Genomic DNA, 19,660 nt, shown 5'->3' on the forward strand with positions numbered 1-19,660 from the left:
GATTAGGTACAGAACACGAGAGAAGGGATGGCACAGAAAATAACTCTCAAGGTTAGGAGTTGGACAGTTGGGTGGGAGCCCATAATGAATTCAGTTTTGGATCGTTGGAGTTTGGATTCGGTTTTGGATCTTTGGATCTTTAGAGCCTTATCAGCCATCCTACTGGAGATGGCCTGCAACATTGGACATATGAGGCTAGAGCTCAAGAGAAAGATCTGGGTTGGATTACAGATGAAGAAGTTGTTGTCATACATATGATAGTTAAAACTGTTTCCTTATTTTAAAATTAGGTTATTTGTGTTAATATTGAGTTATAAGATTTCTTTACATATTCTGGATACAAGTTCCTTACCAGATAGAGTTTTGTAAATATTTTCTGCTAACCTGTGCGTTCTCTTTCAGTTGGTTGATGGTATTTTTTGACATCCAAAACCATATTCTATAGTTTTCTATGAGTCTGGCTAATGCTGTTTTTAACTATCAACTGAATAATTCCATGTAACTTTAAAACTTAAGTAGGTTTAGTTTCTTTACTGGCAAAATGTCGGCTGCTGACTCCCATACCCCTGGTAAGGGCTCCTTTTTTTTGTTTTGTTTTTTGTTTTTTGTTTTGTTCCTTGGCTCGGTTTTGCAGATAGAACTTATGGGAAGTAATTTTGTATTGGGAAGTTTTATAGTCCACTTTAGCTTTTTGCTGGGACAGGAATAACTTTAAGGTCATAGCTGTTTATATGCAGATCATATCCAGATTCACACATCCACTATCTACTGTTCATCAAAATCAGCTGGGGAGTCTAAAAAATCTTAATCACAAGGCTGCAACCAAGACCAATTTAATCAGAATCTCTGGGTTTGGAAGGGCAGGGGAACCCAGGTATCAGTGGCTTTGAAAGCCGTCCATGTAATTCCTATATTTATTTGAAGTTGAGAGCTACTGTGCTGGACATCATTTCATTCATTCATTAGTTTAACAAACACTCGTTGAAGATTGGCTTGTTCTAGACACACTGTCAGGTGTTGGGTATTTAAAGGTCAATAAGACAAAAATAGTCTGCTTAAAATCTAGCCGGGAAAGAGAGATGCTAAACAAAACATATGAATAATCATTTAAAAAAAATTTTTTAAAGATTTTATTTATTTATTTGACAGAGAGAGATCACAAGTAGGCAGAGAGGCAGGGGGAAGCAGGCTCCCTGCTGAGCAGAGAGTCGGATATGGGAATTGATCCCATGACCCTGAGATCATAACCTGAGCCAAAGGCAGAGGCTTAACCCACTGAGCCACCCAGGCGCCCCTGAATAATCATTTACTGCAGCTGTGAACTAAGTGTTTAGTAGCTATCTCTGTTCAGATTTCCCAAGTTCATTGTGTCAAAAACTGAACTCTTCATTACTCTGTCCAAATCATTTCATCCTTGTATAGTTTCTAACCTGGTAATGTCCATTTCAGTCACCCAAACTCTCTCCTTTATGTTTCTCATTCAATCAGTGCCCTATTGCTGCCTCCATCACGTCCTGTAACGGATTCTTCTCTCAGTCCCCCTTGCTGATATCTGAGGGCAGGTCCTCACATCTCGTGCCTAGATGACTGCAGTTATCTACACCAATTCCAGATCGGTTCCCTTCCAATCCAGTCTCCATTATGTCTTCAGAATGATTATGCTCGAATGCAAGTATTTAATGGATCCTCAATACTTACACGATAAAATCCAGCTCTTTGCATGTACCTCTAGGATCTGACCATTTTGGAGGCCTTAGCTCCAACACAAAAACCACTCTCCTCTTACGCTAATTGCTTTCGTTATGCTGTTTGCTTATGTATTGCTACACAACAAACCATCTCAAAATTCAGTGACATAAAACAACAACTGTTTATGACCTAAGAACCCCAGAATATAATTTCTACCGTATTTTATTAATGAGGCAAGTCACTAAGGCCAATCCAGGGTGGAGGAATTAGATCCCACCTCTCACTAGGAGTAGCAAAGAATCTGCCATACCAAGGGCATCTAGTGAACCATAGGTCTTTTTTTCTTTTTTCTCTTCCTTTTTTAAAAATATATATAAATAAATATATTTTTTCCTTTCTTTTCTGTTTCTTTTTTATCAGGTCTATTTTTTTCTAATACTATTCCATTTGCCTTTCCCTAGTTTCTCAGCTTGGCAGCTTTATGCTCTTCCAGACTTAACTTTAGTGTCACAAAGACTTTCTTGAGTGACAAGGCAACTGCATGATGTTTTTTCAATGACTAAGCATTTACTGAGTACAAGGCAACAGGCCCCCCAAAAGAATAAATCAAGCCCTGGCCTCTGGGGCAGGGGATCACCCAGGCAGAGCTGATTCTTCTCCCTTTTCTGCCATGACTGTATATTGTACTTATGCCTACGTCACATTTGTTTCATGGTTGTAAATATGATTGCTCTGCTACTACAGAGACCTCCTCAAATTCTCTGGTTTCATCTAAATTCTCTCAGGTGCAGGTTATTGAAATCATTGTAAGAAAAAAGAAATGTATGGGAGGAGGACAGTATTGATTATCTGAGGATTATGAAATTGATTTTTTTTTAAAGGGAGGAATGGTGCTGGTATCTGACATGATGATCCAGGCAGAAAATAATACCAAGTGGTTTTACTCTTACTCCCCTTACTCTTTCCCTGTCTTCCTTCCTCTCCGTACTCTTCACTCTTCTTCTCTTCCTTTACCCCTCACACTGCTTCAGGCTGTGTAGTGGCTTCCTTCACTCCCACTGCAGACATTGTTCCCCCGCATGATGAATCTTTTGGCTATCATGGTACTAGGTTTTCAGAATCGTGTCCCCAGAGGTAAATGACAGTCTTTGCTATTAGTCCCAGAAGAAAATTCTTGAAAGGAAAGTCACTAAGGCCGGGGGAATGGAGCACTGCAGTTGGCCAGTGCTGCCATGCTGGGGAAGGGCTGGTCGCTTATCAAAAATGTGGTAGAGAATTGTCTCAGGTCAAAAACCACTGGTTACGTTGCTTTCATCTCTGTTTCCCACAGCTCTGCAGAGTTATTGACACATAGCAGGAGCTTCCTATATCTTTATTGCAGGAAATGAATGAATGGAGGGGTTGATGAATGAGTGAATGAATCCTTGATTTGAAATATTTTCCTCTCTGCACCAAAATCCTAAATCTGTGAAACTCTCTCAGACATTTCTCGCCGATTACAGAAGAAGTCAGGAATTCTGCTGTTTAACTAGTTCATGACCACTCTGTGTGAACCTACCTTATGGGTACAGACACATGAAAGAACATGACTAAAATGCCAAATTGCTAGGCTTTATTTTGTTTCATCTTTAGTCTGGGTTTTTTGGTTTTTGTTTGTTTGTTTGTTTTTTTCCCCGCACAGACTGCTCATTTATCAGTGCTGGTGCTACAACACAGCGGTTTCCAGTGAAGACGCTGAGCTGCGTGGAGATGGCAGAACAAGATGGGGTTCAGATAAGTGAGTGGTGGGCTCCTAGTTCTTCTACTCATTCTACTCATTCGTCGTAGTCCCACTTGGCTGAGAAGCCCTGAATCAGGCTGACCTTTGTGTCGAGCATCCTCTTGGTGGCTTGGCCACCCACTCCTCTTCAAAGGTGTGCGGGATGGGGCCGTACACATAGTGCTTCTCCCAAATCAGAATGAGAGCGGCAAAGGCAATGAAGAACATGCCCCCAACTGTCTTCCACTCATTCGTGTTCCTCTTCATTTCAGTAAAGCTCTCGTTGAACTTGATGCAGTACCATTCAACTTTTTCATCAATGGAGAGGCCACTCCAGGGACCCTTCTCCTTCTCTTTCAAGACCTCTTCTCCTTCTGGCTGGCAGAGAGGTTCTTGACGTGGGCCACATAGGGCAGAGAGTTGCCACGCCACATAACGTAATTCAGGAGAGCATAGTTTTCACTCTTCATGACGCCTCCATGTGCTCCAACACACACTGAGGGGGAAATTGCTCACTTGCCAATCAGGCTAAACACTCTTGTAGACAAAATCCTGCCATTGCCACCTGCCATTGCCTACTGCGACCGCTGTGACCACCGTCTGGGTCCTACTCTGGGTTTTTTAGATGAGGCAAATTTTGGTAAGTGTGGTACGTCCCTGTGAAAGATCCTCCAGGAAATCAGAGAGCTTCCAGGGGAGTCAGTGCCGGAGTTGGAGTTCAAACGTAGCTGTGAGTGTCAGCAGTGTCTCATTACCAGCATCATGAGCTCACCTGGAAAATTGCTGCAGTTTCTGGAGACCTCCTCACAGGCAGCCATCAATCCATAGCTTCTCTCAAAGGTTGGTGCCCGAGCAGCAAGCTTTTGAACATTCTTCTTGAGATCTTTCATTCACATTCATTGTGTTCTGAGAGATGAGAGAAAGTGGGAGACTGCTCATGATTTCACTCTCACCAGAGGTTTTTCTTTGGCCACTAGTTAGAAGAGAGAGTCAGAATCTTACGGAGAAAGAGAAAGAAAGGCTAAATGCTTTCCATAGCTCTCCTACCTTCTCAGAGTAGGTCTAAGCTCATCCACCAGGTTGTGTTTTGTTTTTGTTCTTGTTTTTTCAGGACATGCTGGCTGCACTCAGTAAGTGCTAAGTCATAGGAGAAACAACATGTAATACCCTCAACATGTAATAGTCAAAGAAGCACTATGCCACTGGTATTATCATTGGGCTCTAACCTCAAGAACCCAGATTCCCTGATTCATCAAGACACTAGGATGGTGATAAATAAGCCAAGTCTTTGCATTTGGTAGCCCTTTTTTTCTGATGGAGGACACAATCAAAGCTAGAAACAATTACGTGGAAATAAATACACTTGTAAGATAGTTTCAGTTAATGGTAAATGCTATAAACATGTGATTTATAATGTGTTGAATAGAATAGGATTTAGGGCAGAATTTAGGGTTGATGACTAGAGAAAGTGCTCTGAAGAAGTAACTTTTGAGTAGTGAGACCGGAATGAGAAGAAGGAGTCAATTATGTGAAGACCCACTGAAGAAGGAAGAACAGATGTCAGAGAGGGTGAACTTGATGTATTCAAGAGACATGAAGAAGGTCCTTGCACTGACCTAGGGGAAGAGCGTAGGTAGGGCCAGGTCATGAGAGACCTTGTAAGCCAGGCAGAAACTTTGTATTTTATCTTAATTGTAGTGGAGGATTTTCAACAGGCAAGTTACATAATTAGACTCATGCCCTTTATCTGTGTCATCCAATATAGTAGCCACTAGTCTTATATGGTTATTCAAATTTAAATCAATTAAAATGAAATAAAATTTAGTTCCCAAGTTACACCAGACACATTTCAAATAGCTATATGTGGTTACTGGCAGCTGTATTGGAAGTGTAGGCATAGAATACTTCCACTGGAAGTGTAGGCATAGAACATTTCCATCATTGCGAAAAGTTACTGTTCTAGAGAGTGGAAGCAATTAGAGGCTACTGCTAGTTCAAGTTAAAGACATTGATATCTTAGACAAGGGGTTGTAATAGCTGAGATAGTGAGCCGTGTTGTACTTGGGGTAGAGTTGGAAGGTAAAGTCCATAGAACTTCCCAAAGAATTGTTTATGAGGGAATGAATGGAAAAGATGAATTAGCTATATTTGCAGGTCTACTTTGGCAGAGTTAGGAGGATTAGAAATATTTACATGTGGAAGAAATAGATCTCTGTTGGCTCAATGGAATAGAACTCATCCTTCAACTGGGCGAGAGCAAGAACTTTTAAAAATCATGGAGATACATGCAGACCAAAAATATGGTTGCAGGTATTGGTGAGGAACTAGTAGATTTTGAAAGTTGTAGATACTTTGGATTGACAGGTCAGTGGGGTCTATCACTAAAGTAATAGAACTCATTCTCAGGGAATTTTGATTGCTGTTGATGGATGTCCTACAAATCTCATTTCTGATTTCAAAGAGATCATCTTTTTCAAGCCTTCTCCAAAACAAAACAAAACAAAACAAAGCAAACAAAACAAAACAATAACTAATTTTTTTGTTTTTTGTTTTTTTTTGCCATTAAAAAAATTACTTACTTTTCTCTAAAGTTCAATCTGATGCTAAAGGTACTAAAGGTCATTAACAAGAAATACTTGGGGGGGGGTGCCTGGGTGGCTCAGTTGGTTAAGAGTCTGCCTGCAGCTCAGGTCATGATCCCAGGGTCCTGGGATCCAGCCCCCTGTTGGGCTTCCTGCACAATGGGGTGTCTGCTTCTCTCTCTGGCCCCTCCCCTCTCCAGCTTGTGCTCTCTCTCTCTCAAATAAATAAATAAAATCATAAAATAAAAAAGAAATACTAGGGTACTGGGTGCCTGATTATGCGCTTTGCTGGGAAATTAGTAAATTAAAAACCGTAGGAGCAGATATTCCACTGTTGTTCCTATTCCTATTCATAAAAGGATTTATTTGTGGAGAATAGGCCTTCACTGGAGAAGGATTTACAAGGTCAAATCTGAAATGCTCAGTTGACACCTTAAGGACTCTGTGATACCAGACAAATTATTTACCACCTTTGAGCCTTCATTTCCTCACCTATGAAATGAGATTAGAAATCTCTGCTGCCTTTTATAAATATTATGAGATTAAAATTAGATGAAGAAGTGATAACACCATTTGACATTTATTAAAATACTTATTATGTGCCAGGTACTGTGTTAAGCAGTGTGATGAAGCTGTGACAGACTCTGTGCTAAACTTAGTAGCTTAAAACAACAACCCTTTTATTTACTCATGATTCTGTGAGTCAGCAATTTGGGATGGACTTCGCTGAATGTTTTTTCTGCTTTTCTTGCCTGTGGTTATGCATGTGGCTGCAAATTAATCTGGAAGCTCTGATAGCCTAACATGTCCCCTCTCCTATGTCTGGCAATTGGTGGTAGCTGTTAGCTGCTTGGTGTAAGGGCCCACCGCTAGGACAGCTTGTCTCTCCTTCACTGACCTCTTATCCTCTAGTAGCCAGGCCAGGCTTCTTCATCTGGAGGTTCCAGGGCAGAATTCCAAGAAGTAAGAGCAGAAGCTGCAAGGATCATTGGATTCTAGACTTAGAAATGCCACATATCACTTCCATGACATCCTATCTATCAAAGCAAATTACAGGTAGACCCAGATCCAAGGGTAGGGTAATAAACTGTATGCTTTTATGGGGGGAGAGGAAAAATCATGGTGCAAACGGGCAGGCATAGTCATCTCTGTGAACAATCTACTGTGCTTGTCAACATACAACCTCATCTAACCTGCACAGCAATACTGCTTTCCTCATAGGACAGATGAGGAAATAGGCACAATGAAGTTGAATAACTTCCTCAAAGTCACATAGTCAGTCAGTGCCTAAGCTGGGATATGAACCGAGACAGCCTGACTCTGGAGGCCATGCTCTTTTATTAAGTTCTTACAGTGGAATTCACATTATGATAGAGACTGCTTGTGCTTCCTTTGTCCAGTTCCTTCCTTCTGGGGCACAGGATAGACTACACTTCCCCTTATAGTTTAAGTGAGGTCATATGATCGGTTCTGGGCCAATGGTATAAATTCTTCATTCTCCTTTATCCTTTTCCTCTATGACTCTAGAAACCAAGGATTGATTGAAGTTGTGGAACTGTAAGAAGTAGATCCAATTGCTGAGTTATGATTCAAAAGGACGCTGCCAAATCTGCAGCAGAAGAGAAAATTGCATGTGTTAAGCCACTGAGTTTTTGAGATTTATTATTGTAGTGAAGCCAATTCTCTCCTGATTAATACAAGCCTCGCTGTATTTCCTACTTGTAACGCAAAGCCATAATCTTATAAAAATTTCAATTAAACAGGAAAGAATAAAGAAAAATTTAAAAATCATTCCAAGTTCTACAACCAGGGTCAACAATTCTCCATCTCCTCGTGAATATCATGAAAGATAATTCTCTATGTATAAGAATATATTCACAATTTATGTAAATACGTTCTTTTGTCATCAAACCATGTAATTTCAGAGTTGTTCTTGGTCAAATTAACAGCAACCTATGTAGGAAGCGCTTTAAAATGTATAACATACAAGAGGAAGGTTTTGAGAATACACAGTATAGGCGTTAAGAGTGTGGGTTCTACATCTTGAGTGCTTGATTTCAAATCCTCACCCATCACTGACTTTGAGAAATTTACTTACTCTTTCTATGCCTCAATTTCTTCACCTGTAAAAGAGGGCAATAATAATAGTACTTATTATACAGCGATTTGTACATTTCATCTAGATGTGCAAAGAAAATGTAGTTTCTATACTTTCTGTAAGAGATCTTTCTCATAACCCACTGAGAGATAGCAGAGGGCTGTTCTGAGGGGGTGGAAGAAACCACGTTACTGTCTTCTGGTTTTGAAAGACTTCCAAGGAAGTATTTAGCCAGTCAAAAATCCATCTTCATAATGGAGCTATTGCCCCCTTCCCTTATATTTTCCCCAAAGGATGTATCAAGAAAACCTGTCTTCCTCTTACGATTCTCTTTTCCTCTGAGGTTGCTGCCTCACTCACAACACCTCTGACACAGCTGTGTGAAAGTTTTCCTTCACCAAGCAGTTCTCTGCAATATCACCTGGATGTCCTATAATTTAACTAGTTGGGACACTATCCACCTGGAGGTAGAATCAGATCTTACACGTTAAGGGCTCAACCTTGCAACTGTCCCGACACTACCTCACATACCACTTGAAATCCCAGGTTGTCACCTGTACTTGACCCACACGCTCCAAACCAGAAGATCTCACAACCCCCTCCTTGGGTTCAATTAATTTGCTAGAGTGGCTCCCAGAACTCAGGAAAACATCTTACTTCCTGGTTATCAGTTTATTATAAAAGGATATGATAAAAGATGCCGATAGACATCCAGATGAAGGAGAGGCATGTGTAGGACAAGGTATGTGGGAAGGAGCATGGCGTTTCCATGCCCATTCTTCCAGGACCTCTATGTCTCTTCACACTCCATGCTTTTGGGATTTTTAGAGGCTTCCCCAGGTAAGGAATGATTGATCATTAACTCCATTTTCAGCCCTTCTCCCCTATCTGGAGAAAGTGGGGTGGGACACAAAATTCTAAGCTTCTTATCATGGCTTGGTCTTTCTGGTGACTAACCACCCATTCAAGAGCCCATCAAGAGTCACTTCGTTAGAACAAAAAACATTCACCTAGAAAATTCCAAGGGATTTAGGAGCCCTGTGTTAGGTATGGGGTCAAAGACCAAACATTAGAACAAAAGATACTCCTAGTGCTCTTTTTTTTTCTTTTTTAAGATTTTATTTATTTATTTGAGAGAGAGTGAGAGAGCATGAGTAGAGGGAAGGGGCAGAAGGGGAAGCAGGCTCTGTGCTGAGCTGGGAGTCAGATCCAGGACTCGATCCCAGGACCCTGGAATCATGACTTGAGCCAAAGGCAGACGCTTAACAACTAAGCCACCCAGGTGTTCCATCTTTCTGGATTATTACAGGCACATACTGTAGGGAACAAGGATCACTGTCTTTTCTTCTACTTTCACTCAACCTACCCATCTGAACACTTTGCCAGAGGTTGGCAGCATCCTTTGCATAGAAGTCTCATTCTAATATTCCAGTTGGGGAGTGTGTCAAAAACTTCATTTGATTTTGGTTTTTTAGCCAAACCTATATAATAATCTTTTGCTCCCAGACCAGTCAGTTCACATGGCAAATAGTTTACTTTGCCTCCCCACACTTACCCATGACTTCCAGGTACTGAGCAGAACACACTTTCTCCTTTCTCCTCTTTTCTATGAGGACTGCATTTATGCCACTCAACCTCCTTGCTCAACTTGAATGGCAGAAAGGTAAATTTTTTAAAAAGATTTTGTTTATGTGACAGAGAGAGAGAGAGATCACAAGTAGGCAGGAAGGCAGGCAGAGAGAGATGGGGAAGCAGCCTCCCCAAAGAGCAGAGAGCCTGATGCGGGGCTCAATCCCAGGACCCCGAGATCATGACCTGAGCTGAAGGCAGAGGTTTAACCTACTGAGCCACCCATGCACCCCAGAAAGGTAATCTTTACACTGCGTGGCTCTGATAAGTCAGTCGGGAGCTAGAGTTAACTGTGACTAGAAATACATTTATTTAATAATCTCAAATACTCAGGGCACCTGGGTGGCTCAGTGGGTTAAGCCTCTGCCTTCGGCTCGGGTCATGATCTCAGGGTCCTAGGATCGAGCCCCATATTGGGTTCTCTGCTCAATGAGGAGCCTGCTTCCCCCACTCTCTCTCTCTCTCTCTATCTGCCTCTCTGCCTACTTGTGATCTCTCCCTGTCAAATAAATAAATAAAATATTCTTTAAAAAATAATCTCAAATACTCTACCATTAGAGTGTTATCATCATCATATAGGAAGTGCTAATTTCTCCTTCAGTGCCCTTCCACTCAAGGCATTACATTGCCCACCAGCTTTTGGAATTTGTAGTGGTTTTGCCTGTTAGACAGTCAGAAGACAGTCCACCTGCTGTCTGCTTCGAATGCAGAAATGAGCATCGTACCATATGGGATCCTTAACGCCCACCCACAGGGCCCAAGACACAAGCAGCAGATCCTTTGGCAACTGTAAGCCAGACACCACTGGGGTGGCTGCTGTGCTTGGGAATGACAGATTAAAAAAATCTTCTTAATTACATTTTTATCCCACAGCTATAAATTAATTTTTGGTCTTTTTGTTGTCTGTAAACCAACTGGGGTTGTATACATAGCCTACAAATGACCAAGCCACGTTTACATCGTTGGCAGCTGCATCATCCGCCCTCTCCACCAGCAATGCTTGTCTGACGCGGATTGAATCAAAAGCCTGTCGAGGGGTGAGATTGGGGGCTGTCCCAGGACCTCTCCCACTAACTGTCAAAACCCCAAATATCACACTTTGGCATTTATTTCTTTGAGTGAAGACATGGTTTTTGTATCTTTCTATCAGTGGATTTGCCAGACCATATAAGAACCCGAGGGTTCTGGATAAATCTTACTTTAACAAGCCCTCCAGGTAATTAATGGGATTAAATTGAATTGCAGTTCTTTCTTGGTGACTGCATATTATTTAAAAACAAAAACTAAACCTGTTACTCATTTGCTTCCTCTTTAAGTTTCAATCATCCCAAGTGAGTCCAATTAAGGAGGCCTCATGGGTATCTCTTTTAAGCTGTGGCCAAAAAGAGCCAAAGAGAATCTATGGCATCTTTGAGCTCTTTTCTGTGACTTCATTTTATCTGAAGTTTTTCCAGAATACAAAATTAAGACCTGTTCCTTGGGGGCAGAGTTACAGGACTACAATCTGACTCTTGGTTTTCATGCGAGACAACAAGACCACCTTGCTCATCCATGTATTCAAGCACCACAGGTGGGAGTGTGTGTGGGAGTCAAAGCCGAAGCTGCCCCTCCTCCTCACCCTCCCAGCCCTGGTGAGATGTGTGCAGTTGGGGTGATCCCCATTGCTGGGCTTCCTGAACCTTCTTTTTCCCAGAGACTTGCCGAAAGCAGCCTCCAGGCGCAAGTTCCCAGACGAGATTTATCTACTTTCTTTTTGAGTTGGTGAGGACTGCCCTGAGAAGTAGAGTTAGATTATTTCTAACCAGGGGAGAGTGGACTCCACGCCCTCCGAGTCGGCAGTGAACGGGTAGCGACTTTCAGTGGAGAGCGTGAATGGCGTGTTCTACACGAGAGCGTGATGAGTGCCGACACTCCTGCTCCACCCCCAAGTTTTTTCTCTCTGTGTGTTTAAAGTTAGCTATTCTTTCTCTCAAATGCTCTTTGTTCAGTGGTTTGTTTTTTGTTTTTGTTTGTTTGTTTGTTTGTTTGTTTTTGGTTAATGTGCTACCAGAGATTAAAATGGTGAGTGGAAAAAGATGTCAAGCTGCACTTTCAACAACAAAGTATCATTTGGGGCAGCTAGGAGGGCCTACTGCCTGCAGTTTCTTTAAAGTTGGGTTTTCTAGGGCCATGTGGGTGGCTCAGTTGGTGAAGCATCTGCTTTCAGCTCAAGTCACGATCCCTGGGGGTCGTGGATCAAGTCCCGCATAAGGCTTCCTGCTCAGCGGGGAGATGGCTTCTGCCTCTACCCTTCCTCTCTGCTTGTGAACTCTCTCTCAAAAAAATAAATAAAATCTTACAAGAAAAAACACAAAGCAGGGTTTTCTAGTCTCATAATACTAAGCGAAGTCTTGAGGTCATCAGAAAAGGGGAGTGTTTACGCATGACAGTGTACTGTGTGCATGCTGCTGCGTGGGGGCGTTGCAGGGCTGTAGACTGGTGCAGGCCAGAGGAAGAAGCAAGGGCTGCGTAGATCTTGGAAATGATAGGCTCTGTAAAGTGCAAAGCGCCATCTCCTTTAGGATCTTCCCACCTCCTCAGCTTTGTCATCTTGCATTTCATTTCTTTATGCGATCTATGAAAACTCACCATAATTTTTGTTATATAAGTTATATTTATTAGTTTAATTATTTACTATTTATTTGTCTGCCCTCTCTTGTTCACCTCTGAAAATGTATGCTCCCAGAGGGCAAGGACATTTATGCATCACTGAATTTCTAATGCCTAATAGGTACTCAGTAAAAATTTGTTGAATGAATGAAGGGTTGAATGTACTAAGTATTTCCCATATATTACCGTCAATACTCTTGTAGAATAATTATAGAATAATTTTCGGGTAGAAATAGTCTTTTTCTCATCTTTTTTTCTGTTATATATACTTAACAACAAAATCCTATGGGTGAATTGTAGAAATCCAAGAGTTTAAAGTCTGACATTTGGAATATAATCATCATAGAACCTGCTGTGTGCTTTAATGAAAACTATGTACTCTGATAAACAAGCAAGAAGTTGAAAATAGTCTATCAAGTTTGCATGCAAGCTATTTTAGGGCTGCTCAGCTTTGCAGTCTGACCACAACTGTTTAAATGTGTCATTCATTTCAGTCTTCATTGTCCTAAGTCCAGCCCAGAGCTGCGCCTCATTCTTGGCAGAATTCCAGAGTTAAAGATTGTTCCAGAGTCCTCTTCAAGGGCCACATAGCCCACCTCAGCCTGTTACTGCTTCCTAAGGAAGCATCCTGTAGATTCACAGTTTTGATACTTGTCTTAAGGACAGATTCACACCTTGGAGCAGGGAAGGTAGATGCATCAAGTATCAGAAAAGTCTGGGATATTTTTGAACGGTATTGGTTTATAAATATTGACCTTTCTTCGTTGTGACTCTGTAAAACCTCTCAAATGAAATCTCTGGGTTTTGCCTCCTCTGACTTTTACCTTCTGTTCCTTATAGCTTTGTCTTTCACCAGGTATACCTGTTTTTTTGGTGGAGTATAAAATGAAAGATTTGCATCTTTGTTTTAATGCCTTTAATACCAGCCTTTATTGGTAGGATAGCATGTCCATGCAAGATTACATTCTTCTTTGTAAGTTACAGTGTCTAAAACAGGGGAAAGAACTATAAATAGTATACATTAATAGTGCTAACTTTCAAAAGATTTAGAAACAGAAAAATTACACACTTGGAAGCTTTCATTTTCTCTCCTTTCTTAAGTCTTACTTATTCCTTCTGAAATTCAGATTTTAACTTATATGTTATCCTAAGGTAACATGTAACACCTATTATATAAGAAAAAGAGAAATAAGATGATAGTACCAAAGACAGGATCTCCTGCATGTTAAGTGAAATGTCCATACACATGCACCCACACTTGGCTGGTAGAGTGACTTGGAATAATTCTTTTGAGAATGGATTTTAATGCACAGCAAGAGCTGTTCATAGATTTTTGACCCAATAATCCCACTTTCCACTGGGAAAAATTAAAATGTCTAGTGACTCAATAAGATGAATTATGAATATCATGTAAATTATATACCTATTGGAAGGAATAGATAGAATTAAAATTATATTTCTGTTTACAGTTCCATTGTATTACTTATATAGCTATTAAATTACATTTATGAAGACCAGGCATGGAGAAAAGCTTTCATTTTTTAATATAAGTGACAAGGCAGACAATTAAATCACTGGGATTCCACATGTGGAAAAAATAGAGATACATTTGGGCGCCTGGGTGGCTTAGTGGGTTAAGCCGCTGCCTTCGGCTCAGGTCATGATCTCGGGGTCCTGGGATCGAGTCCCGCATCGGGCTCTCTGCTCAGCAGGGAGCCTGCTTCCCCCTCTCTCTCTCTGCCTACTTGTGATCTCTGTCTGTCAAATAAATAAATAAAATCTTAAAAAAAAATAGAGATACATCCAATGCAGCTTTTTATTCCTCACTAGGGCTGTGGCTGGAGTGGCTTCGGCGCTAGTCTCTCTGAGCCATCCAGCTCCATCCTTATTGCCACGGGGACACCTGATGTCACCACTGCCATGACTGAGCAGAGGACACTTTGTGGTACCCTCAAGGGCCACAATGGCTGGTTGATGCAGATTCTCATCCCTCCCCAGTTCCTGGACATGATACCATCTGCCTCTCAAGAGAAGACCATCATCATGTAGAAGCTCACCAGGGAGGAGACTAACTAGGGCATCCATGGTGGGCTTCCCAGGGTCATCTCCTCGGATGGCCAGTTTGCCCTCTCAGACTTTTGTGGTGGAACCCTTCAACTTTGAGATCTACAGTGGGTACCACCACACACAGATTTGTAGGCCATACCAAGGATGTGCTTAGTGGGGCCTTAACCTCTGATAACACTGCAAATTGTCTCTGGCTCTGTAGACAAAACCATCGAGCGGTAGAATACTCTGGGTGTATGCAAATGTACCCTCCAGGATGAGAGCCATTCGGAGTGGGTGACTTGTGTCTGCTTCTCATCCAGTAGCAGCGACCCTATCACTGCCTGCTACGGCTGGGACAAATTGGTCAATATATGGAACGAGGCAAACTACAAGCTGAAGACTAATCACTTCAGCTGCACACAGGGTACCTGGACATTGTGACTGTGTCTCCGGATGGATCCCTCTGCTTCTGGAGGCACAGGGGGCCAGACCATGCTGTGGGACCTCAGCAAAGGCAAGCATCTTTATACTCCAGATGGTGGGGATATCATCAGTGTCCTGGGCTTCGGTCCTAACAGACATGGGCTGTATGTGGCCACGGGCCGCAGCATCAAGATCTGGGACTCAGAAGGCAAGATCACTGTAGACGAACTGAAGCAGGAAGTTATCAGTACCAGCAGCAAGACAGAAACACCCCAGTGTACCTCTCTGGCCTGGTCTGCTGATGGCCAGACTCTGTTTGCCGGCTATGGGGACCTCATAGAGCCAGTGACCATCAGTACGTGCTAAAAATCTATGGCAGAGGTTTAGGGGGGGAAAAAAAAAAAGGTTTTCTGACCTTTAAAATTAAAAAAAAAAAAAAAGAAATACATTAGGTGCAAACTGGAAGGAAATACTTATTTTAGAAAGGTAGAATTAGGGGTGCCTGGGTGGCTCAGTTGGTTAAGCATCTGCCTTCAGCCTTCAGCTCGGTTCATGATCCCTGGGTCTTGGGATCCAGTCTCTCATTGGGCTCCTTGTTCAGTGGACAGTTTGCATCTCCCTCTCCCTCTGTCCCCCCCCCTCCCACTGCTTGTGCCTGTGCTCGTGCTCAGGTATGCTCTCTCTCTCAAATGAATACATTAAAAATATTTTAAAAAAAGAAAGGTAGAATTCAATGTGGTTTCTCTCTCTCTCTCTTTTCTTTTTTTTTTTTTAAATCCCCCCCCCCTTGTAATAAAGTGTAAAAAAAAAAATCTAAAAAGATCCTAGAAGGTCATATAATTTCTGGGAAATGACTACACAAACTACATTGAAATAAAGTTGGCAAAAACCTGAGCTGAAACCTGAAATGAAATAAACAAATGCCCATCGGTTACCCATAGTATTCCACTGTTCAACTTAACTATACCAATGCAAGTATTTTCAACCCAGCTCTGGGGACCTTCATGGTGTATGTCTACTGAAAAATATCAGTATGTCTACTGAGAAATATCTGGAATCCTATGTAGTACTGTTCAAGGTGTATCCAACAACACAGGAAGAAAACAAGGGTCCAGATCACATAATTGGGAAGGGATGCTGCACCTAGAAGTATAGCATTCCCCCTTCAGAGGCCAGCTCCAGGGAGAGAAGCTGACCTGGAGAACCGGCCGGTCTTACTCCTGGTGCTGCCTTTGGAAGACAAGGACCTGAGGAGAGAGGTCACTACTCTGGGAAACCAGGCGGACGCCTGCTGAGTGGTCAGGGAGAGACAAACCAGGAAGTGAACCAGTGGGTCCGAGAATGAAGCTCTTCTAGGGTTTTTGTTTAGAAGGGACAAAAAACACAGTTCAGTGTGTCTTAAGTACATCAAGACTGTATTGGGTTGTGTAACTAGGAAGTCCATAATTTCTAGGAGTTCAAATGACTTCAGCAGGATTTTTCCCCCCTTCTCTTTCTGTGTGTCTGTTTCCTTATACAATTTTCAGATCAGCTTCTCTTTGTCTGTTCTCTTTCTCTTTGTCTCTTTCTTTGATTAGCCTTCCTCCAGAGGGTAGACTTAGCTGCAACTGTCTCAAGTCTATGTCATCCATCTTAGAAATCCTTAAAGAACTCCAGGGGGCTCCTTTCCTGTTGCATTACACGTGATTGGGTTTCCTACACATGGTGGCTGTGAATTAGACTTACAAAGGAATGTCCCTTGCTCCGGACACTGCCTATGGTGCTGACTACCTATTGTGGTTGGTAGGAAATCAGGGCACTCTTTCTATCTGATTAAAAATATTGACATTAAAAAATAAACCCACTGACATTAAGAATCTCTCATATCATTAGTGAAAAATTAGCCTGAAAGTAATAGAAGATTACAAAAACTCCCATTGGGAGTAGGTTTTTTTGTTTTTTTTTTTTAAAGCCCTGCTTACTAACCATGGCTCTCTATAATACAGAATTTCAGGCAGTAAAACAGAGTTAAGTAAATAAACTTGAGATGTGGTTGGGAAAAAAAGCTATTCTTGTCTCAATTTTCCCCTTTTATTTTGAACCCCCTGATTGTATAAAATCTTCATTTCCGCCGGCTTCCTGCACCTAGTGGTGCCGATGACAACAGCAGCTTCCTGGGGTGGGGCCGGGGCAGGGCAGTAATGTGTGTCTGGGTCATTTGTAAGTTGAGTATTTCTAAGGTGGAAGCTCTCTGTCCTGCGTTAGTCATTTGGATCTCCGCTTTTAAGCAGGTCAGTCGTCTCTTCTCTAATGAGGAAGTACTTGTTCTCTTAACATTCTGGCAACATTCTGTTTGCTTATTTTTTCCCAGTCCGAGTTATCCCAATGAATAAGTCCATCTTTTGACCCTCAGGGGCTGTATGCAGCAGAAGGAAACATTGCACATGGAAAGAGGAATGAACAGGTGGGAGTGACAAGAGCATGCAAGAACCAGACGAAAGCAGCCAAGGTCTGTTAAGAACGTGAGTAGTTCTGAAGTGTTTCAGTGATGCAGAATACACGCATGACGATGAGCATTACCCCCCCACCCCCAGTCAGGTTCTGTAGGAAAGGACAATGAACAACGGTCCTCTATTCTGAAAGTTCTTCCCAGCAGGCTGTTAGAGGGGCCTTGACAACCTCATTAGTTAGTATTCCTTGGGGTTAAGACATGGAGGATTTCTTTTCGAAAAGGTCACGTCTTACGCATTTTGTACTAGCTCCAGTGCCCTATAAATATTGAGTAAATGACATGGCCAACATTATCAGCCAAGAATAGCTCATAGTATTTTTAGCTGATTAATTCTAGTCATTCATTTAATCATTCATTCAGCACACATTCTTTACTGATGAAGATTATAAAAATAACTTATTTTGCATGGGCCATAAGTTAGGCAATGAGCTAAGTGTTTTATGTCCATTATCTCAATGGACATAGTTGCGATTAGTATTTACCTATTTTATAGGTAAAGAAACCTGAGCTTGAAAAGGTTAAATTAATTTCTCCATGCAAATGGCTGATAAATGGCAGAGGCAGTACTTGTCTCTAAGACACACTGATGCTTGAAGTCTGAACTTTAAACCCCAGAGTATTAGGAGATAATCCTTCATGGGCATCTTGCATTTTTTTCATGTATTAAAGAAACTGGGATATTTGTTCTGTAAACTTCCAGAGTCTGGGTTTTTCTTTGTGATTCTGAAACCCTTTATTTTTTTTTTAATTTTTAAATTTTTTTATAAACATATAATGTATTATTAGTCCCAGGGGAAAAGGTCTGTGAATCTCCAGGTTTACACACTTCACAGCACTCACCGTAGCACATACCCTCCTCAATGTCCATAACCTCACCACCCTCTCCCTAACCCCCTCCCACCGGCTCCCCTCAGTTTGTTTTGTGACGTTAAGAGTCTCTTGTGGTTTGTCTCCCTCCTGATCCTATCTTTTTTCATTTATTCTTTTCCTACCCCCCAACCCCCCATCGCTGCTTCTCCATTTCCTCATATCAGGGAGATAATATGATAGTTGTCTTTCTCCAATTGACTTATTTCGCTAAGCATAATACCCTCTAGTTCCATCCATGTCGTCGCAAACAGCAAGATTTCATTTCTTTTGATGACTGCATAGTATTCCATTGTATATATATATACCACACCTTCTTTATGCATTCATCTTGTTGATGGACATCTAGGTTCTTTCCATAGTTTGGCTATTGTGGACATTGCTGCTATAAACATTTGGGTGTATGTGCCCCTTCAGATCACTACGTTTGTATCTTTAGGGTAAATACCCAGTAGTGCAATTGCTGGGTCATAAGGTAGCTCTATTTTCAACTTTTTGAGGAACCTTCATGCTGTTTTCCAGAGTGGTTGCACCAGCTTGCATTCCCACCAACAGTGTAGGAGAATTCCCCTTTCTCTGCATGTTCACCAGCATCTATCATTTCCTGACTTGTTAATTTTAGCCATTTTGACTGGTGTGAGGTGGTATCTCATTGTGGTTTTGATTTGTATTTCCCTGATGCTGAGTGATGTGGAGCAATTTTTCATGTGTCTGTTGGCCATCTGGATGGCTTCTTTGCAGAAATGTCTGTTCATGTCCTCTGCCCATTTCTTGATTGGATTATTTGTTCTTTGGGTGTTGAGTTTGCTAAGCTCTTTATAGATTTTGGATACTAGTCCTTTATCTGATATGTCGTTTGCAAATAACTTCTCGAGTCTGGGTTTTTCTGATTGCATCCTTAAAGTATCATTTAACATTTTCACCTTTCCTCTGTATTTTCTGTCAAGTGGTAATCAGATATAGAAGCTTGATCAAGTTTCAGCTCAATTTTTTGGGACAAACCTGCTAGATAAGTGGTATTATGTTCCTTCATGTGCCAGGAGACCTGTAATGTGATGTCCCTCTTTTCTACAGTGTTAACGGCCATTCATATTGAGTATCTGGCTTAACTAGTTTTTTGAGGTTGCAATATAGTAAATAGTGATTTCCTATTGTTAATTGTATACGTATGTAGCATTGTGTACGTAAGAAACTCTTTTTACGGGTGCCTGGGTGGCTCAGTGGGTTAAAGCCTCTGACTTTGGCTCAGGTCATGATCTCAGGGTCCTGGAATCGAGCCCTGCATCGGGCTCTCTGCTCAGCAGGGAGCCTGCTTCCTCCTTTTTCTGCCTGCCTCTCTGCCTACTTATGATCTCTCTGTCAAATAAATAAATAAAATCTTTAAAAAATATAAAAAAAAGAAACTCTTTTTAGTTATTAGGTAG

The 19,660-nt window shown here is 41.6% G+C and overlaps 1 long non-coding RNA gene and 2 pseudogenes across 1 annotated transcript in view; 2 read left to right on the forward strand and 1 right to left on the reverse strand.

Moving 5' to 3' along the window:
• Positions 1-3,503: 3,503 nt before the first annotated feature.
• LOC122899244 lies at positions 3,504-4,020 on the reverse strand (annotated as a pseudogene).
• Positions 4,021-14,311: 10,291 nt separating this feature from the next.
• Positions 14,312-15,300, forward strand: LOC122898900 (annotated as a pseudogene).
• Positions 15,301-17,103: 1,803 nt separating this feature from the next.
• Positions 17,104-19,660, forward strand: part of LOC122900700 — a 62,585-nt gene continuing 60,028 nt past the window's right edge. The window contains exons 1-2 of the long non-coding RNA XR_006383303.1: positions 17,104-17,148; positions 17,271-17,321. This is a non-coding gene — a long non-coding RNA (uncharacterized LOC122900700). The remainder of the gene's footprint in view (positions 17,149-17,270; positions 17,322-19,660) is intronic.

The sequence above is a fragment of the Neovison vison genome, chromosome 2, assembly GCF_020171115.1.
Source record: "Neovison vison isolate M4711 chromosome 2, ASM_NN_V1, whole genome shotgun sequence".
Taxonomy (NCBI): Eukaryota; Metazoa; Chordata; class Mammalia; order Carnivora; family Mustelidae; genus Neogale; species Neogale vison.